General features: G+C 46.3%; 2 non-coding genes across 2 annotated transcripts; one reads left to right on the top strand and one right to left on the bottom strand.

The window, feature by feature from the left end:
• The first annotated feature begins 18,123 nt into the window (after positions 1-18,123).
• Positions 18,124-18,197, top strand: trnan-auu (transfer RNA asparagine (anticodon AUU)). The gene has a single exon. It is a non-coding gene; the product is annotated as a tRNA-Asn (tRNA).
• Positions 18,198-20,171: 1,974 nt separating this feature from the next.
• trnak-cuu (transfer RNA lysine (anticodon CUU)) lies at positions 20,172-20,244 on the bottom strand. The gene has a single exon. It is a non-coding gene; the product is annotated as a tRNA-Lys (tRNA).
• Between the last annotated feature and the right edge of the window lie 1,593 nt (positions 20,245-21,837).

Below are 21,837 nucleotides of genomic sequence, written 5' to 3' on the forward strand. Positions count from 1 at the left end.
GCGGCCTCACCAATACCTTATAAGTTGCAGCAGGACCTCCCTGCTTTTGTACTCCATGCCTCTTGTAATGAAGGCCAACATTCCATTCGCCTTCCTGATTACCTGTTGCACCTCCAAACTAACGTTTTGGGATTCATGCACAAGGACCGCCAGGTCCCTCTGCACCGCAGCATGTTGCAATTTCTCCCCATTCAAATAATATTCCCTTTTACTGTTTTTCTTCCCAAGGTGGATGACCTCACACTTTCCGACATTGTATTCCATCTGCCAAATCTTAGCCCATTCATTTAACCTATCTAAATCTCTTTGCAGCCTCTCTGTGTCCTCTACACAACTTGCTTTCCCACTAATCTTTGTGTCATCTGCAAATTTTGTTGCACTGCACTCTGTCCCCTCTTCCAGGTCATCTATGTATATTGTAAACAGTTGTGGTCCCAGCACCGATCCCTGTGGCACACCACTAACCACCGATTTCCAACCTGAAAAGGGCCCATTTATCCCATCTCTCTGCTTTCTGTTAGCCAGCCAATTCTCTATCTATGCTAATATATTTCCACTGACTCCGCGTACCTTTATCTTCTGCAGTAACCTTTTGTGTGGTACCTTATCGAATGCCTTTTGAAAATCTAAATACACCACATCCATCGGTGCACCTCTATCCAACAAGCTCGTTATATCCTCAAAGAATTCCAGTAAATTAGTTAAACATGATTTCCCCTTCATGAATCAATGCTGCGTCTGCTTGATTGCACTATTCCTATCTTGATGTCCCGCTATTTCTTCCTTCTTGATAGTTTCAAGCATTTTCCCGACTACAGATGTTAAACTAACCAGCCTATAGTTACCAGCCTTTTGTATGCCGCCTTTTTTAAACAGAGGCGTTACATTAGCTGCTTTCCAATCCGCTGGTACCTCGCCAGAGTCCAGAGAATTTTGGTAGATTATAACGAATGCATCTGCTATAACTTCCGCCATCTCTTTTACGACCCTGGCATTTCATCAGGACCAGGGGACTTGTCTACCTTGAGTCCCATTAGCCTGTCCAGCACTACCCCCCTAGTGATAGTGATTGTTTCAAGGTCCTTTCTTCCCACATTCCTGGACCAGCAATTTCTGGCATGGTTTCTGTGTCTTCCATTGTGAAGACCGAAGCAAAATAATTGTTTAAGGTCTCAGCCATTTCCACATTTCCCATTATTAAATCCCCCTTCTCATCTTCTAAGGGACCAACATTTACTTTAGTCACTCTTTTCCGTTTTATATATCAGTAAAAGCTTTAACTATTGCTTTTTATGCTTTGCACAAGTTTACCTTCGTAATCTATCTTTCCTTTCTTTATTGCTTGCTTAGTCATTCTTTGCCGTCGTTTAAAATTTTCCCATTCTTCTATTTTCCCACTCACCTTGGCCACCTTATACGCATTGGTTTTTAATTTGATACTCTCCTTTATTTCCTTGGTTATCCACGGCTGGTTATCCCTTCTCTTACCGCCCTTCTTTTTCACTTGAATATATTTTTGTTGAGCACTATGAAAGAGCTCCTTAAAAGTCCTCGTCTGTTCCTCAATTGTGCCACCGTTTAGTCTGTGTTTCCAGTCTACTTCAGCCAACTCTGCCCTCATCCCACTGTAGTCCCCTTTGTTTAAGCATAGTATGCTCGTTTGAGACACTACTTCCTCACCCTCAATCTGTATTACAAATTCAAGCATATTGTGATCACTCATTCCGAGAGGATCTTTTACGAGCTTCAATCATTCATTTTCTCTTTCCATGTGATGAACTTTTATCCCTATCTTGTTTACACAAAGTATTTTAGGAGAATGGTTTAAAATTTTAAGTGCTTATTGTCATGTATTCAACCAACATTGTAACCCATATATAATCTGACCTCAGTTGTACACTGTGAGAAAAATGACCACTAGGAGGTGAACTTGTGGGAGATACTCCTAACCTGGACCTTCAGGTGTAAAAGGGGAAGCTCCACCCACTTTCATCACTTGAGTGCATAGGAACAAAGGACAGGCCACAGACTGACCTTCTATCAAGCATGGGCCTCGTGTGCATTTATACTGTAGAGTACGGATGTATCAATGACGACAAGAAATTGGGATTTTAACCACGTGAGCATGGCCGCTAGCAGAATAGACGAGAGATACTGTGTTAAGGAATGGTTGGGACAGAGAATCACCATTGTTGAAGCAGAACACAGTTCTCTAGGCAGACAAGGGCAATCGGGTATGCCCAACATGTAGTCGAACCCAGAGGGGAATTCGACAGAGATAATGGCAAGCTGAACGGCGATTCACACCATTGCAAGGGACAATGTGGCCAGTAATGGGGCCATCAACACTTGTTAATGGCACACTCAAGGACAGTCACAGAGGTTGTCAGGGACGATTGACTAGCAAGGGATCTTTTGTTTCCAACAACAGCTCATGTTGGAGGCATGGAGGCACAAACTCAGCCGGAGTTTGCAGAGATGAGCAAAATGCCTCCAGAAATTGCAGAAATGAATGCTGGGGGAAATCGCTGGAAGCTGAAGTTATGTGAGTTCATGTGGAGCACGTATACAGTTCATACACCAGGACGCCACCGATAATGATGAAAGTGCTCCTCAGTGGCATCCCAGTATCAATGGAGCAAGACACGGGGGCTAGCCAGTCCCTGATGGGTATCAAATAGTTTGAAAAGTTGTGGGCGTCCAAGGCCAGTAGGGCCAAAATTATCACCGATTGACGCACAACTATGGACATACACCAAGGAGATCATTCCGGTGCTTGGCAGCACCACGGTAATCGTGACCCACAAAGATTCGGAGAACAGGTTGCCACTCTGGGTTGTCCCGGGGGATGGTCCCGCACTACTGGGGAGGAGTTGGCTTGCTGTCATGAACTGGAAATGGGGCAATGCCAATGCTATTTCCTCTGTGGAGCGAGTATCATACTCACAGATCCTTCACAAATTTGACTCATTATTTCAACCCGGCATTGGCACTTTCATGGGGGCCAAGGTAGTGATTCACATAAACCCGGAAGCCAGGCCAGGACACCACAAGGCCAGAGCGGTGCCATACGTGATGCGGGAAAAGATAGAAGGTGAATTGAACCGCCTGCTGATGGAAGGTATCATTTTGCCAGTCGAATTCAGTGACTGGGCGAGCCCGATTGTACCGGTGTTCAAGGCGGATGGGTCGGTCACGATATATGGTGATTACAAGGCCACCATCAATCGGGTGTCACTCCAAGACCAGTACCCGCTACCGAGAGCGGAGGACCTCTTTGCGATGCTATCCGGTGGCAAAATTATTTCAAAATTGGACGTGACCTCAGCTTACATGACCCAGGAGCTGGCGAGTGAGTTGAAGAAACTGACCACTATCACGACACACAAGGGGTTGTTTGAGTACAACAGATGTCCGTTCGGGATTCGCTCGGCCGCCGCGATCTTCCAACGAAATATGGAAAGCCTCCTCAAGTCGATTCCAGGGACGATGGTTTTTCAGGACGACATCCTCATCCCGGGTTACGATACTGAAGAACACCTCCACAACCTGGAGGAGGTGCTACGCAGACTGGACCGGGTAGGGCTGCGACTGAAAAAGGCGAAGTGCATCTTCCTAGCTCCAGAGGTAGAATTCCTGGGGATGAGGGTAGGAGTAGACGGGATGAGCCCTACTGCGTCCAAGACGGAAGCGATCCAGAGAGCACCCATACCCCGTAACACGTTGGAGCTGCGTTTGTTCCTGGGGCTCCCGAACTATTTGGTAACTTTCTTCCCAAATTGAGCACGCTGCTAGAGCCGCTACACGTGCTCCGAAGCAAAGGTCGCGAATGGGTCTGGGGGGACAGCCAGGAAAGGGCTTTTAATAGAGCACACAATTTGTTATGTTCCAACAATCTGTTAACGTGATATGACCCATGTAAGAAACTTGTGTTAACGTGCGATGCCTCGTCCTATGGTGTCGGGTGTGTGTTGCAGCATGTCAATGCCAAGGGTCAGTTACAGCCGGTAGCTTATGCCTCCAAAATTCTGTCCCAGGCAGAAAGGGGCTACGGGATGATCGAAAAGGAGGCGCTCGCATATGTATATTCGGTAAAGAAAATGCACCAATACCTGTTTGGCAGGAAATTTGAGCTGGAGACAGATCACAAACCCCTAATGTCACTTTTGGCCGACAACAAGGCCATAAATGCAAACGCATCGGTCCGCATACAGAGGTGGGCACTCAAGTTAGCCACCTATGACTACACAATTCGGCACAGACTGGGCACTGAAAACTGCGCCGATGCACTCAGCAGGCTCCCACTAGCCACCACTGAGGGGGCTACCGAGCATGCTGCTGAGATGGTCATGGCTGTTGAAGCTTTCGGAAGCGAAGTCTCACCTGTGACAGCCCGTCAGATTAAAGTCTGGACAAATAGAGACCCGCTATTGTCTCTAGTCAAGAAATGTGTCCTGAATGGGGACTGGACAGCCACGTACAGAGCATGCCCCGAGGAATTTAAACCATTTCACAGGGGCAGGGATGAACTCTCGATTCAGGCTGATTGCCTACTTTGGGGAAACCACGTAGTCATGCCCCAGATGGGCAGAGGGATGTTCATCAGAGAACTCCACAATGAGCATCCGGGCATTGTCATGATGAAGGCAATTGCCAGGTCACACGTTTGGTGGCCAGGGATAGATGCAGATCTGGAACTTTGTTTTCGCAGGTGCAACATGTGTGCCCAGCTGGGCAATGCGCCCACGGAAGCCCCCATTAGCCCCTGGCCATGGCCCGCCAAGCCTTGGTCACGCATCCATGATGTCTACGCAGGTCCTTTCATCGGAAAAATGTTTTTGGTTGTAGTAGACGCCCACTCCAGATGGATTGAGTGTGATATTTTAAATTCAAGCACATCTTCTGCCACGGTAGACAGTCTACGGGCAGTGTTCGCCGCCCACGGTCTACCAGACATCTTGGTCAGCGACAATGGTCCAGGACTTCATGGCAGGCAATGGAATTAACCATGTCAGAAAGGCACCATTCAAGCCAGCCTCAAACGGCCAGGCAGAACGAAAAGTGCAGATAATCAAACAGGGGATGATCAGAATCCAAGGGGGTTCCCTACAAAGCCAATTATCACGCCTCCTGTTGGCCAATAGATCCCGACCACACTCGCTCACAGGGGTTCCACCCGTAGGGCTGCTAATGATAAGGACGCTCAAAACCCGTTATCCCTTATACACCCCACCATGAAAGAAATTGTTGAGAGCAGGCGCCAATCACAATTTAACTACCATGACAGGAATGTGAGGGCACGCTATATTGGTGTAAACGACCCTGTTGTTGTCCACAACTACACTGCAGGGCCTAAATGGCTCGCAGGCACTGTGATTGCCAAAGAGGGCAATAGGATTCGGGTAGTTAAACTTACCAATGTACAAATCTGCCGCAAACACGTGGATCAAACAAAAAGGAGGTTCAGCAACCCCATAGAAGAAGCAGAGGAAGAACACAATATAGAGTTCACTCCAGCACAGGTGACCGAACACCGGAACCGAAGGGAGGAGAGCCCAGTCACTGTGGGCAGTCCGGATAGGCCTGAGGCACTGCAAACAGCAGACACACAGGCCAGCGCCCAACAACCGGAGCCCCAAATTAGGCGCTCTACAAGAGAGCGTAAACCACCAGAAAGACTCAACTTGTGATCCCAAAAAGACTTTGGGGTAGGAGGTGATGTCATGTATTCAACCAGCATTGTAACCCATGTATAAACTGACAAGTTGTACATTGTGAGAACAATGACCACTAGGTGGTGAACTTGTGGGAGGCATTGCTAACCTGGACCTTCAGGTATAAAAGGGGAAGCTCCACCCACTTTCATCACTTGAATGCAAAGGAATAAAGGACAGGTCACAGACTGACCTCCTCTCAAGCATGGGCCTCGTGTGCATTTATACTGTACAGTCAGGGCGTATCACTTATGACTTCAGGAACCCGGTGCAACTTTTGTTAAAATGAACAGGACCGGCTATTTCACAGAAAAAATCTTCTCTGACATCATGTTTTTAGATCATGCACTGGTCGATCATTCTTCGTTACAAAGTGGATGAACTGACCCTTCCCCACATTGAACCCCAGTAATCACAGTTAAGGGGATATTTAATAGAGGTTTCCAGAATTATGGGGAAACTGCTTCCACGGGCAGGAGTGTCGGTAACCAGAGGAGAAAGACATAAAATAATTGGTAAAAGGAAAAATCCGGGGCGGGGGATGTGGGGTGAGGAGATGTATTTTTACCTGCTCCTGATCCTTACATGTTTATGATCTTATGACTTTTCACAAGAGAACAAACTCGTCCCTGAGCATGTATGAGGAGAAAGCTCCAGAAAATATTCAATATTCCCACCCGGTGAGCTTTCGCGTGTGAGGCGAACGTGTTAACCGCTACACTGCGGAAACATCTCCACTTTCAGATGGAAATGTTAAGCGAGCAGGTGAACTGCTGAATCCCACTTTTAAGGAGTTGGTCGTGGTGCCAAGCAAATGGGTTTTGCTTAATGACGATAATGAAGAAGTGGGACTCGAACCCACACTTCCAGAAAAAACTGCAAACTGAACACAGCACCTGAGACCGCTCGGCCATCCTGACTATTTAATGCTGCATGTGGCCATCTGCAGGTTGATTTTGAACTTTTGTGTCCTGTCACATGAAATAAATGAGGGCAGCAGGCGTATCTCTGCCTGACACCGGGGAAACAGTGATACAGGCCTTGGAGCAAGAGTCTGGTTGTTGCCAAACAGCAAAGAAAATATTAATTCTGGAATTATCCAAAAGCAATGTGACCCCGACGTAAAATAATCCGGGGCTCAGTTTTGCCAGTATTTTCACAACTTAATGTTGCAATGTGAAACAATGCAGGAAATCAGTGGTGAAGATAAAATCCCACGGTGCTCATTTTCAAATTCAACACAGTACGATTTGAAATAAAGTGAAAGAATTTTACAGTGAAAAGATTTAGAAGTGTTACTTGTATTTGTGTTTTGAATTAAACTTTGTGGCGTCTGACTCCCGTTCATGCCTCTGCTGAATAAGAAAGGAGGGTTTGACGTTGACCAGACTGCACTGCCCCTGATATTTGTCAGCTCATCCTTTATATTCAGTGGTTTCTCACCCTTTGATGGGCTGCAGTGTAGCGGATATCACGTTGGCCTCACACGCGAAAGGTCCCCGGTGGATCCGTTTTCTCTCACTGAAAGTTATCAATTTATTGAGGTGAAATAAAGAGCAATTAAGGAATAAGGGAATCCTTTTGCCAGGAGAATAAATAGCAAATAAAAACAGCAAATGCTGAAAATCTCAGCAGGTCAGGCATCATTTGCCAGGAGACTAAACTTGCCTCCGATTCTTCATCCACAGTAAGTTTAGGGAAATTCCAAAATCCTGGGCCCGTACAAAGTTTCTACGGATTGCGGGATTTACGCATATCTTGCCCAGCAAATATCCTCAAAATCCTTGCAGCTGAAAAAGCAAGCGCATAGCGTAATTTTACAGGCGCAAGTGTTTAAAAACACTCATGACCACAATAAAATAAAATAAAATAAACACAATGTATTGTGAAAAACTCTGCCAACTAAGGTAAGTTTATTTTTAACCCAAATTACAAAGCTTAAAAAAAATTGGAACTACCTTGTTTTTTTCTAATGCGTTTATTTCCTTTAATTTCAATTAATTTTAATTATGTGAGGTCTGTTTTTTATTATTTCTCAGTGTGTGTGTGTTTTTTGTTCTCACGAATAGCACTGAGAACCCGGAGGTCCGCGAGTCCCATTGCTATTAATGGGAAAGCTGTGGAATACGTACCTGATTGGCTGAGCAGTCACACGTGGGATCCCACCGGACGGGAGTGTGCTTCGCAGCGCGGGAAGAGAAGGCCTCCCCAGTGGAATCCACGGTGCCTCCTAGACCACCAGGTAGGTTCGCAAAACATCTCCGGTCGGAAGGGAATTGTCCGCGGGAAGCCTCCAACCGGAATTTTTGGGCCAATATTCCCACCCGGATTGTTTTGCAGACTTACAGTCGATATTTCAAAAACTGAACTGGAATAATTTCAGGAGCTTTAATCATCGATGACATTTTACACCCTATCTGACTTAACACACTCTGTATTTTATCAGATTGGTTTAAAATGTTCATTGCTCAAAAGACAAGGAACCTGGGGTACTTATGTTCAATTTATTTCACAGCAAATATATTCTAAAATGATATTTCTGCCTGGGCTTGAACTGGGGACCTTTTGTGTGTGAAAGACTAACATGATAACTGCTACACTATGGAAACCATTGCTTAACTGCCTGCCCAGAGAGAAGTGTTAAGCCAGAAGGCGTAATTCTGAATCCCTTTCTGTGAAAAAATCATAACACAAACATTTCTTTGACCGAAGCTGCACAAGTCAAAAATGTTCCTTTCAAAGTCGTTAAACTTCCAAATTTCCGTGCCCCCCGAATCTTCTGAATCAGAAAGCTCTAGTTGTACCGACTCAATCCACAAATAAAAAATAAAAACAGAATTGCTGGAAATCTCAGCTGGCCAGACAGCATCAGCGTTTTTACCAGGAGACTAAGCTCGCCTCCGAATGTTCATCCACAGCAAGTTTAAACATAATATAGAATCATGGAACGGTTACAGCACGGAAGTAGGCCGTTCGGCCTGTCGAGCCCGTGCCGACTCTCAACTAGTCCCACTCCTCTGGCCTTTACCCGTACCCCTGAGATATTTTTCCTTCAGATACTTATCCAAATCCATTTTGAAAGATAAGATTAATTCTGCCTCTGCCACCCTTTCAGGCAGCGCATTCCGGATCCGAACCACTCGCTGCCAAATGGCCTCCTCCTGTTCCAATGTTCCTGCATATAAAGTCTGGGAAACACGAGATCAATTCCTGCCACTCTCACAGCCTTCCTAAATATAGCACCGTCATTCGATTCGCGTAAAACCAGCTCTTGAAGTATCGGCCAGCTGTGTTGGTTGGAGCTCTGGTTATGTTCCTTCGACAACATCTACCACTGTGTGTCTGTAGTGTAGCGGTTATCATGTTCCCCAAATACACCAAAGGTCCCCGCGTGGAATTATTTTGAAAACTTTAAAATGGACCGAATGGCCGACTCCTGTTCCTAATTCTTACGTTCTTATGATCTTATGTCCTTTCACTGGAGAACAATCTCTCCCCTGAACATGCTTGAGGAGAAAGTTCCAACAAATATTTCCACCCGGTGAGCTTTCCCATGTGTGAGGTGAAAGTGTTAAACGCTACACTGCGGACACATCTTCACTTGCAGCACCAGGTCAGACGGAAATGTTAAGCGAGCAGCTGAACTGCTGAATCCCACTTTTAAGGACTTTGTCGTGGTGTCAGAACAAATTCTGGGTGAGCCTCCATTTGCCGGCAAAGTTTGAACTTGCGGTTAGAACTTTTGCAAAGAATGACTTGCATTTTTACGTGGCCTTTCAACAACTCAGGGTGTCCCCAATTGATTTAAAGTCAATGAAGTACCGATGGAGCCTTGTAATGTGGGGAAAGATGTGCCCCAATCACCCCACATGCATCTAAACTCTTTCAGAAGCAGGAGAGTGTGTAACCTGGGTCTATAACATAAAGTAATGGGGTCATTAACGATTAAAGCCCATTATTAATCCTCTCACACACCTCAGTTATGTTTATGCAATGCATCGATGGAAACTTCAACAACTGAACTTTACTGCGTTAAGGAACTTTAATCATTGATGAAGTTTTATCCCCTATCTGATTTTACACACACTGTATTTTAGGAGAGTGAGTTAAAATGCCCATCGCTCATGATACAAGGAACCTGGGGCGATTTTTTAAAATGTATCCCACAGAAAAATATTTGCTAAAATAATGTTTCTGTCCGTGCTCAAACCGGGGATATTTCACATGTGCAGCGAAGGTGATAACCGTTACACGACGGAAACCTCTGCTTACACCTCGAAAAAAGCATCCTGCAGCGTTGCCTCACTTCCCAGCAACAGATCAAAGCCGCAAACAAATCCATCGATTATTCCCACTTCCCCACCTCCACAGATACTGCCCGACCTGCTGAGTGTTTCCAGCATTTTCTGTTTTTACTGAATACACAAACACAGGTATTCGTTCAAAATCAAACTAGAGGTGGCCACACACAGATTGATCAGAGCCAGAGAGACAGACAGGATCGGGAAACACTGGGAAATGGGACGGAACCAACAGGCGCCTCACGGACAGGGAAAGTGATTTACACAATCCTTGCTAGCTCAGCAGATACAACATGAGGCTGTTATTCTCAGGGTTGTGGGTTTGAGCCCCAGGTTGGGTGAATCATTATTGTTAAATTTTATGTCGCTTTCTCGGGCAAACTTCATTAATTAACCGATCAGCTTCTTTTGCACAGTGAAAGTAATGTTAACTGAGGGAGAGTCGATAATTGAACAATTGGTTCTGGGCTTTGCATGTTAACTGTTGAACCATATCCCATTTTACACACTGTACTTCAGGCATCTGATTCAGAATGTTTATTGTAACATGAACGTGCCCCTGGGGAAACAATGAGACAGGTTTTACAGCAAGGGTCTGGTTATTGTGAAACAGCAAACACAATATCAATTCCGGAAGAACAACAGCTAAATTAACTGATTTGAACACGCAGCCTCCTGATCGGGAGTTAGACCCGTAACCGTTGCACCACGATGTCCAGATTCTACAATAGTCCCAGCGGATCGGAAGGTAGAAAATGTAACATTGCTATTCAAGAAAGGAGGGAGAGAGAAAACCGGGAACTACAGGACAGTTAGTCTGCCATCAGTCATCGGGAAAATGCTGTAATCCATTGTTAAGGAAGTGGTGTCAGGGCACTTCGAAAATTATAACATGATTCGACAGAGTCAAGATTGTTTTATGTAAATGTCATGGGCAGGTACAGAAAATAATCAAATGAGACTAATGTTAAGCTGGCCTTCATATCTCGCGAACTCGATCACCAGCAAATGATCAGGAAGGCCAATGGAATCTTGGCCTTTATTGCAAAGGGGATTGAGTATAAAAGCAGGGAAATCTTGCTGCAGTTATACAGGGTATTGTTGAGACAACACCTGGAATACTGCATGCAGTTTTGTTTTCCATATTTACGAAAGGATATACTTGCTCTGGAGGCAGTTCAGAGAAGGTTCACTGGTCGATTCCAGAGTTGAGGGTGTTGACTTCTGAGGAAAGGTTGTTTAGATTGGGCCTCTACTCATTGGAATTCAGAAGAATGGGTGGTGATCTTATCCAAATGTATAAGATTATGAGGGGGCTCGACAAGGTGGATGCAGAGAGGATGTTTCCACTGGTGGGGGAGACTAGAACTAGATCTTAGAATAAGGGGCCGCCCATTTATAACTGAGATGGGGAGAAATTTCTTCCCTCAGAGGATTGTAAATCTGTGGAATTCGCTGCCACAGAGAGCTGTGGAAGCTGGGAGATTGAATATATTTAAGACAGAAATCGATAATTTCTGTGATGATAAGGGGAGAAGGGGTTATGGGGAGCGAGCGGGGAAGTGGAGCTGAGTCAATGATCAGATCAGCCATGATCTTATTGAATGGCGGAGCAGGCTCGAGGGACGGTGTGGCCCACTCCTGCTCCTATTTCTTCTGTTCGTATAACTGGAACACAAAGGGACAGATGTTGTGTGCAGCTGCACAAAGCCCTGGTTAGACCTCACTTGGGGGACTGTGTTCAGTTCTGGTACCGCACAGGCAGCATCTGCTTTTTTGCCAGGAGACTAAACTCGCCTCCGATTGTTCATCCACAGCAAGTTTAAACATAATGTTCCCTCCCGGGATAGAACCAGGAATTTTTCACATGTAAAGCAAACGTGATAACCGCTGCACTACAGAAATTTGTGACAGATGAAGTACAACAGAGGGGAGCTGAACAGTGAGCTCCCTCGGTGCTGATCGGGACCGATGCTGATGTGGAAGCAAGTCATCCTCGACTCCGGGGGACTGCCTCAGAAGAAGAGAGGAGGATCAGGAATGTGTTGGCTCACCTTAAACAACTTCTGTCCCTCACTGAAAGCTCTCAATCCTTCTCCTCCGCTGCCCTTTACAGAAATGTCACGTAATTACCACCCACCATGTTCACTTCCACATCCTCACAGTGGGCCACAGAGACTCCTGCCCTCTCCCCACGATCAGCGAACTCACCCAGTTTGTAAAGTTACAACCGGAACAAGTGTCCCGCAAAGGGCAGGAGGAGCCAGAGAGTCTGTAAACTCAGTGTGTAACAGGAAGTAACGGGGTTATTAACGGTGATTACAGCAATTCATCATCATCATAGGCAGTCCCTCGAAATCGAGGAAGACTTGCTTCCACTCTAAAAGTGAGTTCTCAGGTGACTGAACCGTCCAATACAGGAATTACAGTCTCTGTCACAGGTGGGACAGACAGTAGTTGAAGGAAAGGGTGGGTGGGACTGGTTTGCCACACGTTCCTTCCGCTGCCTGTGCATGTGTTCTGCATGCTCTCGACGATGAGACTCGAGGTGCTCAGCGCCCTCCAGATGCTCTTCCTCCACTGAGGGTGGTCTTTATCCAGGGACTCCCAGGTGTTGGTGGGGATGTTGCATTTTATGAAGTGGCTTTGAGGGTCCTTAAAACGTTTCCTCTGCTCACCTGGGGCTCGCTTGCCATGCAGGATTTCAGAGCAGAGCGCTTGCTTTTGGAGTCTTGTGTCAGGCATGCGAACAATGTGGCCCGTCCAACGGAACTGGTCGAGTGTGGTCAGTGCTTCAATGCTGGGGATGTTGGCCTGATTGAGAACGCTAACGTTGGTGCATCTGTCCTCCGAGGGGATTTGCAAGATTTTGCAGAAACATCATTGATGGTATTTCTTCAGCGACTTGAGCTGCCCACTGTATAAGGTCCATGTCTCTGAGCCATACAGAAGGACGGGTATCACTGCAGCCCTGTAGACCATGAGCTTAGTGGCAGATTTGAGGGCCTGGTCTTCGAACACTCTCTTCCTCAGGCGGCCGAAGGCTGCACTGGCGCACTGGAGGCAGTGTTGAACCTCGTCGTCGATGCCTGCCCTCGCTGATAATAGGCTCCCGAGGTATGCAATTATTCATCCTCTCACAGACCTCAATTATTTTCATGTGATAAACTGATTGAGAATAGAAAGAGGGTTAGTGCTCGGGATCTTAACCACTCGACCACCAAGGAAAAATTCTGGTAATGGTATATATTATAAATATATATCGATATTAATAGAATCATAGAATCAGAAAGTTTCAGCACAGAGTGAGGCCATTTCGGCCCATCGTGTCCGCGCCGGCCGACCAAGAGCTATCCAGCCTAATCCCACTTTCCAGCTCTCGGTCCAGAGCTCTGTAGGTTGTGGCACTTTAAGTGCACATCCACGTATCTTTTAAATGTGGTGAGGGTCCCTCCCTCTACCACCCTTTCAGGCATTGAGTTCCAGACACCCACCTCCCTCTGGGTGATGAAATGTCCCCTCCTATCCCCTCTAACCCTCCCCCAATTATTTTAAATCTATGCCCCTTGGTTGTTGACCCCTCTGCCAAGGGAGCAGGACCTTCCTATCCATTCTATCTGGGCCCCTCAATTTTATACACCTCAATCAGGTCTCCGCTCAGACGTCTCTGTTGCAAAGAAAACAGATTCAGCATCTCCAAACTATTCTCATAGCCAAAATTCTCCAGACCAGGCAACATTCTAGTAAATCTCCTCTGCACCCTTTCCAGTGAAATCACATCTTTCCTGTAATGTGGTGACCAGAACTGCACGCAGTACTCCAGCTGTGGTGTAGTCAGTGTTTTGTACAGTTCAAGCATAACCTCCTTGCTCTTGTATTCCATGCCTTGACTAATAAAGGCAAGTATTCCATATGCCTTCTTAAACACATTAGCTACCTGGCCTGCTACCTTCAGGGATCTGCGGACCTGCACTCTAAGGTCCCTTTGTTCCTCTACACTTTTCAGTGTCGTACCATTTAATGTGAATTCCCTTGCCTTGTTAAACCTCCACAAATGCATTACCTCACGCTTATCTGGATTGAATTCCATTTGCCACAGTTCTGCCCAACTGACCAGTACATTGATCATCATCATCATAGGCGGTCCCTCGATGAGTTCACAGGTGTTTCGATGAAAGACCCGATGTTCCAGTCCTGAATCCAATTGAGGGGGTGGAAGATGCCTTTGTGTGGATTTTTTTAACGTGGGGTGACCGTTGCACATAAGCCACCACACGGGCTTGACAGAGCTAGGTCTTGGTCCAGTGGAAAGGGTTAACCAAGACGACAGGAGACCAGCTCTGCTGCATGGACCCAGTGCACACATATCGCAGTGTGGGCTGGGCCCGTGCTGCCCCTGGGCCCTCGGCTCTTCTGGGCCCCGTCCCCTCATCTGTCACACCTCCTCCACAATCTGTCACCGCTCTTCCACCATAAACATTCACCGCATCTCGCCACAAACACTCACCGCTCATCCGCCCCGACCTTCCCACTCCTCTGTACCTGGGCCCTGCCGATGTTCTTGCTCACGCTCCAAAATGACGACCAGGGTTAACATAAAACTGTTAACATATATGGAATAAAACTTGAAGCACCTCCCGGAATTCCTTCTAAGATGGGATTATGGTTTGTTGATCCAGATTCCAGAATCCATGGAGAGATGTTACCCGTGGTATAAGGTGGTGTGGCTGGATTCCGATGGACTGCATGGATAGCTGACCAACTTCGCTTGTTGTTTTAGTATCATCGCGCTGGTCCCTCGGAGAACAGTGTGAAGTGGTGGGAGGATCAATGTGGCCAGGATTCGTGTCCTGGTCAATATTTACTCCTCAATCAACATCACAGAGACAGATGATCTGGTCATCATCACGCTGCTGCCTATAGGAGCCTGCCGTGTGCAAATTGGCGGCTGTGTCTCCCACACTACAAGAGTGACCGCACTTCAAAAAGTACTTCATTGGCTGCAAAGCACCGTGAGACGTCCATTGATATCTTCCTGTAGTCCGCCACTTTCTTCTTCATTATCAACCACTCAGCCTATTTTAGTGTCATCTGCAAACTTCTTACTCATACCCTCAACATTTCAGTCCAAGTCATTGATGTATACCACAAAAAGCAAGGGACCCAGCACTGAGCCCTGCGGAACCCCACTGGATCACAAAATCACCCATCAACCATTACGCTTTGATTCCTGCCTCTGAACAAATTTTGGACCCAACTTGCCACTTTGCCCTTGAATCCCATGGGCTTTTACATTCGTAAGAAGTCTGCCAAGTGCGACCTTGTCAAAAGCTTTGCTAAAGTGCATATACATTACATCATACCACTGCCCTCATCAACCCTCCTGGTTACCTCCTCGAAAAATGCAATCAACTTCGTCAGACCTTCCCTTGACAAATTCATGTTGACTATCCTTGATTAATCCATGTCTTTCCAAATGAAGATTTATCCTGTCCATCAGGATTTTTACAAATAATTGTAAAAGGTTTGGCTGGCCAGCCTGTATTTACTCAATCCCTTTCTCCCTTTTTAAACAAAGGTACAACGTTAGCAGTGCTCCAATCCTCTGGCCCCGCACCTGCAGCCAGTGAGGATTGGACAATGGTGGTCAGAGCCTCTGCTATTTCCTCTTTTGCTGCTCTTATCAGCCTGGGATACATTTCATTCTGGCCTGGGAATTTATCCACTTTCAAAGCTGCTAGACCACCAATACTTCCTCTCTCACCATGTTTATTTCATCTAATATTTCACATTTCTCCGCCCTCATTGCAAAGTCCACATCGCCCCTCACTTTTGTGAAAACAGATGCAAAGTATTCACAAAGAATCCTACCCAAGTCTTCCACCTCCGCGTACAGATTCCCTTTATGGACTCTAATAGGCCCCACTCTTTATCTTGTTATCATCGTGCTCTTAATGTATTTATAAAACATCTTTGGGTTTTCCCAGATTTAATTGCCAACATTCTCTCATGCTCTCTCTTTGCTTTCCTGATATATTTTTTAATTGCACCTCTGCACCTCGAGATTTTCTGCAGTATTGAGTTATTGGTATCTGTCATAAGCTTCCCTTTTTTTCGTTAACTTTCCCTGTATGTCCCCTGACATCCCGGGAGCTCTAGATTTGTTAGTCCCACCTTTGTTTTAAGGGAACATACTTGCTCTGTACCCTCAGGATCTCCTCCTTGAATGCCTCCCACTGCTCTGAAACTGATTTACCAGCAAGTACCCGTTCTCAGTCCACTTTGGAGAAATTCAATCATAGCTCAGCAACATTGGCTTCACCCCAATTGAGAACTTTTATTCCTGGCCCCCTTTGTCCTTTTCCATAACTACCCTAAACCTTACTGAGTATGATCACTCGCACCAAAATGCTCTCCCACTGATACCCCATATACCTGCCCCTCTTCGATCACAAGACCCAGTCCAGAACCGCCCCTCCCTTGATGGGCTTGTTACATACTGTATAAAGAAGTTCTCCTGAATGCATTTTAGGAATTCTCCACCATCTGTACCATTCACACTATCATTTTCCCAGTTAATATTCGGGGAGTTAAAATCCTCCACTTTTACAGCTCAATAGGTTTTGCACTTCTCAACATTCTGCCCATATATTTGTTCTTCTATCTCCCTCTAACTGCCTGGGAGTCTAGTGCACTCCCAGTAGTGTGATCGCCCCTTTTTTGTTCTTTAATTCAACCCACATGGCCTCATTTGATGACCCCTCAAACACATCTTTCCTTTTCACAGCTGCAGGATGCGTCAATAATCTCTCACAACTCAACTGAAAGCAGCCGGAATGTGCAGCTTTGAGAGGGGCTTTCTGCATCGTCAGGGCTGGAAACTGTAGAGTTTGAATGTGTTCCGAAGTGTACAGAGTATTCAACAAATATAGCAGGGCTGGGAGACATTGTGCTTTGTTAATACTGAACCAGAAATGCACATTATTCAATGCTTCTCATATTTAATTCAACACATTTGCAGCTGGTTTTGAAACAGGAACCTTTTGCATGTTAAGCGAATGTGATGACCACTACACTACGGAACACACGCTTTCAAAGCAGACTGCAACCTGAATGCAGCAACTTAGACCGCTCGGCCATCCTGACTGCTCAATATTATGTGTGGCCACCTGCAGTTTGATTTTGAACTTTTGTGTCCTGTCACATGAAGTAAATGAGGACAGCAGGCGTATCTCTGCCTGACACCGGGGAAACAGTGAGACAGACCTTGGAGCAAGGGTCTGGTTATTGCGAAACAGCAAAGAAAATATAAATTTTGAAAGAACAGTGACCCAGACGTGATTGGGCGAACACATTATTCTGCTGCGAATTTTGAAATTACATAGAACTTTTGCAAAGAAGGACTTGCATTTCTGCAACACCTTTCAGGAACTCATGATGCCCCAAAGCGCTTTACAGTTGTTGAGTTATGTTTGAAGTGTTGTAGTGTGGGGAAAGATGTGCCCAAATCACCCCACACGAACCTCAACTCTTTGCGAAGGAGTTCGGTGCAAATAATCAGGTGCCTTAGGGACTTGGACTTTCTTTGAATGAGTTCTGCTTGTACCTGTATTCAAGCTTGAAACAGCAACTGGGCTTCCATCTCACGAGAGCAGCGTGTGGCAGTTAGCGAGTCGGTGACGAGGTTTGGGGTTGATGTACGTCACTTTCAATCTTTGAAATTTCACCAAGCAAATAAATGATGAATCCAACTGTCCCTGTAATCCTTTTGTTCAGGTTTAATCACAGGAATATCTGCAGTCAGGAGCTGAAAAGTAATTAAAACCAACGACTGGCTTCGGGACAATCAGTATACTTTGTCACAGACAAGGCACCGGAAGGCTGGCAGGTAGATCACACCGGTTGTGGGAGAGCTGGTTGGCGGTGACATGGAAGTGTCTGCAGTGTGCGGGACCAGACTGCTTCCACGCATCCACAATGAATGTCCCACCCTTTATTTGGGAAAAGTACAACTGAGAGTGGACAAGTTCCATCCCGGTCGGAGCAATCTGAAGCTTTAACTGACTGACACCCTGGATTGGGATGTGTTACAATTTACAGTTAAGTTAGTCTCTGTGGCGCAATGGGTTAGCACGTTCGGCTATTAATTGAAAAGTTGGTGGTTCGAGCCCACCCAGGGACGATGCCTTTAACTGTTTTTTTTCCGAGGATTCGGTGCCGCACAATTCCAGGTTGTCATTGTGCGTTTTGGCTGCACGAATATATTCCGCAAACATTGCCAGCTGTGCTGTTATCCAGTGAGTTCCCAATCCCATACTTTTATGAACATTTAGTTCATGGAAAACGATAACAATTTTTTACATGGACCATGGTCCTCCATCCAGTCCACGAGAAATAAATTACGTTATTGTGTTTAAAGGAACTGGTGTAAATTGTCTGACCTATCGTTATGTGTTTTCTCAGATTCTGAGAGTCAACAGTTTGCGAAGAATTATCTCATGGCCAATGCCAAGCACGAAAATGTCTCTCAGCATTTGTTCTAGGAATCCCTCAAATTCGCAATGTCCTGCGAGGCGCCTTAATTCGGCGACATAGCTCGCCACTTCCTGGCCCTCCGACCGTTGGCACGTGTAGAACCGAAAGCTCGCCATCAGATCGCGTTCTTTAGGATTTAGATGCTCGCAGACCAGCGTACACATTCTTCATAGGATTTAGTTGTTGGTGTCACCAGAGCTAGAAGATTCTTCATGAGGCCACAGGTTGCTGCCCCACAGACGGTAAGGAGGATCGCCCTTCATTTGGCAGCGTTCTCGTCCCCTTCCAGCTCGTTGGCCACGAAGTATTGGTCAAGTATCTCCACAAAGTCTTCGCAATCGTCCACTTCTGAGAACTTCTCCAGGATACCAACTGTTCCTTGCATTTTTGCGTGGTTGTTCATTGTCTCGTCGCCAATTGATACGCTCATAATAAAGGATGAAATTAGTATTGTGAATAATGAGTAAGTGTGACCTTCGCTCCTTTAATAAGACTCCAGAGTACAGGTACCTCATGGGTGGCCTGCTTACATACTGTGCTCCCAAGGGATACTGGGATCCCTTGGGACTCCGACAGGTAGGCCCTCTGGTAGTGGTGTGTACAGGTTGTCATGGGTTAAATACATAACACAAGATGTGTACAGAAATCAACCATCAAAAGCCCTGTCATTAACCACAGGGGTTTCCTGCAATTTTCTGATCGCAAAGCGCTTTCAGTCCTTGTCCTTAAAATTGCAGACGCAGAAATTGGGGAGTTTAATGACTTTAAAAGGAGGACATTGTTGTTTGGTGCCGTTCTGGTCAGAGAAATGTTTGTGAAAGGCACTTTTTGCAGATAGAGAGATTGAGCATTTCAGCTTGTTCCTGAACACTTCTCTCTGAGCTCAGCAGCAATTTCTGTCGTGTGGAGGCGATCACATTTCCCTCACACGTGAAAAGTTCCCGGTTCAAGCCTGCGCAGAAACATTATTTCTCAAACAGAAACTTGTCTGCAATAAAGTTAAATAAAAGCTGTTTTGGATACATTGTTGCATGAGCAATGCACATTTAAACCAGTCTCCTCAAATGCAGATTGTGTAAAATCAGATCGGGGATAAAACTTCATCAAGGATTAAAGTTTCATTAATTATTAAAGTTCACTTATTGAAGTGTCCCTGTCAGCATTTCTTTCATTCTGTGAAACAACACTATCGGTTTACACCAGCAGATCTAAGCTGCATTTGAAACCCGCAAACAACTCATTAATTATTCGCTTTTCCCCAGTTCCAGAGCTCAGAGCGTTATTGTCCATCCCTGGGATGCAAGCTACCTCAGATTCGGGCCAAAGCTCCCCGTACACCGAGCACAGGCTCAGAAAACCCCCGGGGGAGAGGATATCCCGATCACTGGGCCTTCCAGCAGCACTGAACAAGCGCCCGGTCTGAAACTTTCCAGAGTAATAACTTGTAACTGGAGCATCGAACAGTAAGGACGGCCGAGCGGTCTGAGGCGCTGCTTTCAATATTTGATTAAATTATCAACTCTCCCTCAGTTCGCATTTTTATCATTGTGCAAAAGAAGATCATGGGTTCATTAATGATATTTACCCGCGAAAGCAACATAAAAGTTTAATGAAAAGTAAACGCCCAACGTGGGGCTCGAACCCACGACCCTGAGATTAAGAGTATCATGCTCTACCGACTGAGCTAGCCGGGCTTCTCAACATTTATCGGTCAATCCCCTTCAGAATATTGTCTGTTTCAATGAGATCACCTCTCATTCTTCGAAACTCCAGCAAGTATCGGCGTATTCTGCACAATCTCTCACCATAGGAGAGTGCTCTCATCCCAGGAATCGATCTGGTGAACCTCCGTTGTACCACCTCCCAGGCAAGTATATCCTTCCTCAGAAAAGGAGACCAAAACTGTGCGCAGTACTCCAGGTGTGGTCTCACCAGGGCCCTGTACAATTGTAGCAAGACTTCCTTACTCTTGTACTATGGGCCGAATATTAGGTGCTATGGGCCGAATATCCTGTTTTTCTGCTGATTCTGCGGTTGTATAAAAAATATAAAAATTCAACAGTCACTCAGCAAACATATTTGTATTTCCTTCAGTGTGCTACACGTGTGGGTGGATTAATGATGATAACAATTATTCAGGATCTCACAGACTTGAAATATATTTGTCAGCTTGCTTTGTAAAAATGCTTTCGCTGACCGGGAATCAAACGTAGACCACGGCAGTGAGAGCACCAAATCCTAACCACTAGACTACCAGGGAACACTGCTTGCAGCCTCTGCGATAGCTTTAAATATAGTCAGCTTACAATCACAGCTGAGAATTGTGCGGTGACACGGCGTGTAACTGGATTTGCTGGGAGCAGCGTGGAGGCCCCGACCTGCGTGAGAACACCAGTGGCAGGTCGGGGCCATAAAAGGATCGGTGAGCGGCGGCCTGGGAGCAGCGTGGTGGTGTACCACGGCAAGGTACAGCGCGAGCTGGTGCAGGAGGGCGACGGCAGCGAAGAGTGATGTCATCAAAGTCCAGGTCGGTGATTGGAGCGTGGGCAGGTACAGCAGGAGCAGCGAGAGACTGTGGAGGGATGTGAGCGGGGCCCAGGGGCGGCGTGAGTTCAGGGCCAGGGGCCCAGGGGCAGCACGGGCCAGCCCACACTGCGATATGTGTGGGCACTGGGTCCGTGCAGCAGAGCTGGTCTCCAGTCGTCTTGGAAAACCCTTGCCACTAGACCAAGACCTCGCTCTGTCAAGCCCGTGTGATGGCTGGGGTGCAACGGCCACCACACGTTAAAACAAATCCACGCACAGGCATCTTCCACCCTTCAACATACAGTTCGGGACCTGGAATATTAGGTCCATCATTGAAACACCTGTGAACTCATCCTTTTTTGGCATGGAAGCAAGTCATCCTCGCTTCGAGGGACTGCCTATGATGATGATGAACTGGATTTGCTGCAGTCCGCGGGCAGCAGGTGATGAAAGCGGGCGTGAGAGAGTGAGTGACAGGTGGGCATTGCTTCTGATGCTGTCTGACCCACGGTGGGAGTGGCCGGGGATTTTAAAGCCCTTTCATTGCACCAATGCAGGGTAAATGAAACTGTTTTTCAGGAACCTTCATGTATACAAACATGGGCACTCTGCACTGTAGACCTCGTGGTGCAACGGTAGTGTGTCTGACTCCAGATCAGAAGGCTGCGTGTTTATATCACGTCGGGGTTACTGTACTTTTCCATATTGTTCTTCCGGAATTGAGATTGTCTTTGCTGCATCACAATTTACTTTCCCACACA

This window comes from Pristiophorus japonicus, unplaced genomic scaffold (genome assembly GCF_044704955.1).
Source record: "Pristiophorus japonicus isolate sPriJap1 unplaced genomic scaffold, sPriJap1.hap1 HAP1_SCAFFOLD_91, whole genome shotgun sequence".
In the NCBI taxonomy this organism is placed as follows: Eukaryota; Metazoa; Chordata; class Chondrichthyes; family Pristiophoridae; genus Pristiophorus; species Pristiophorus japonicus.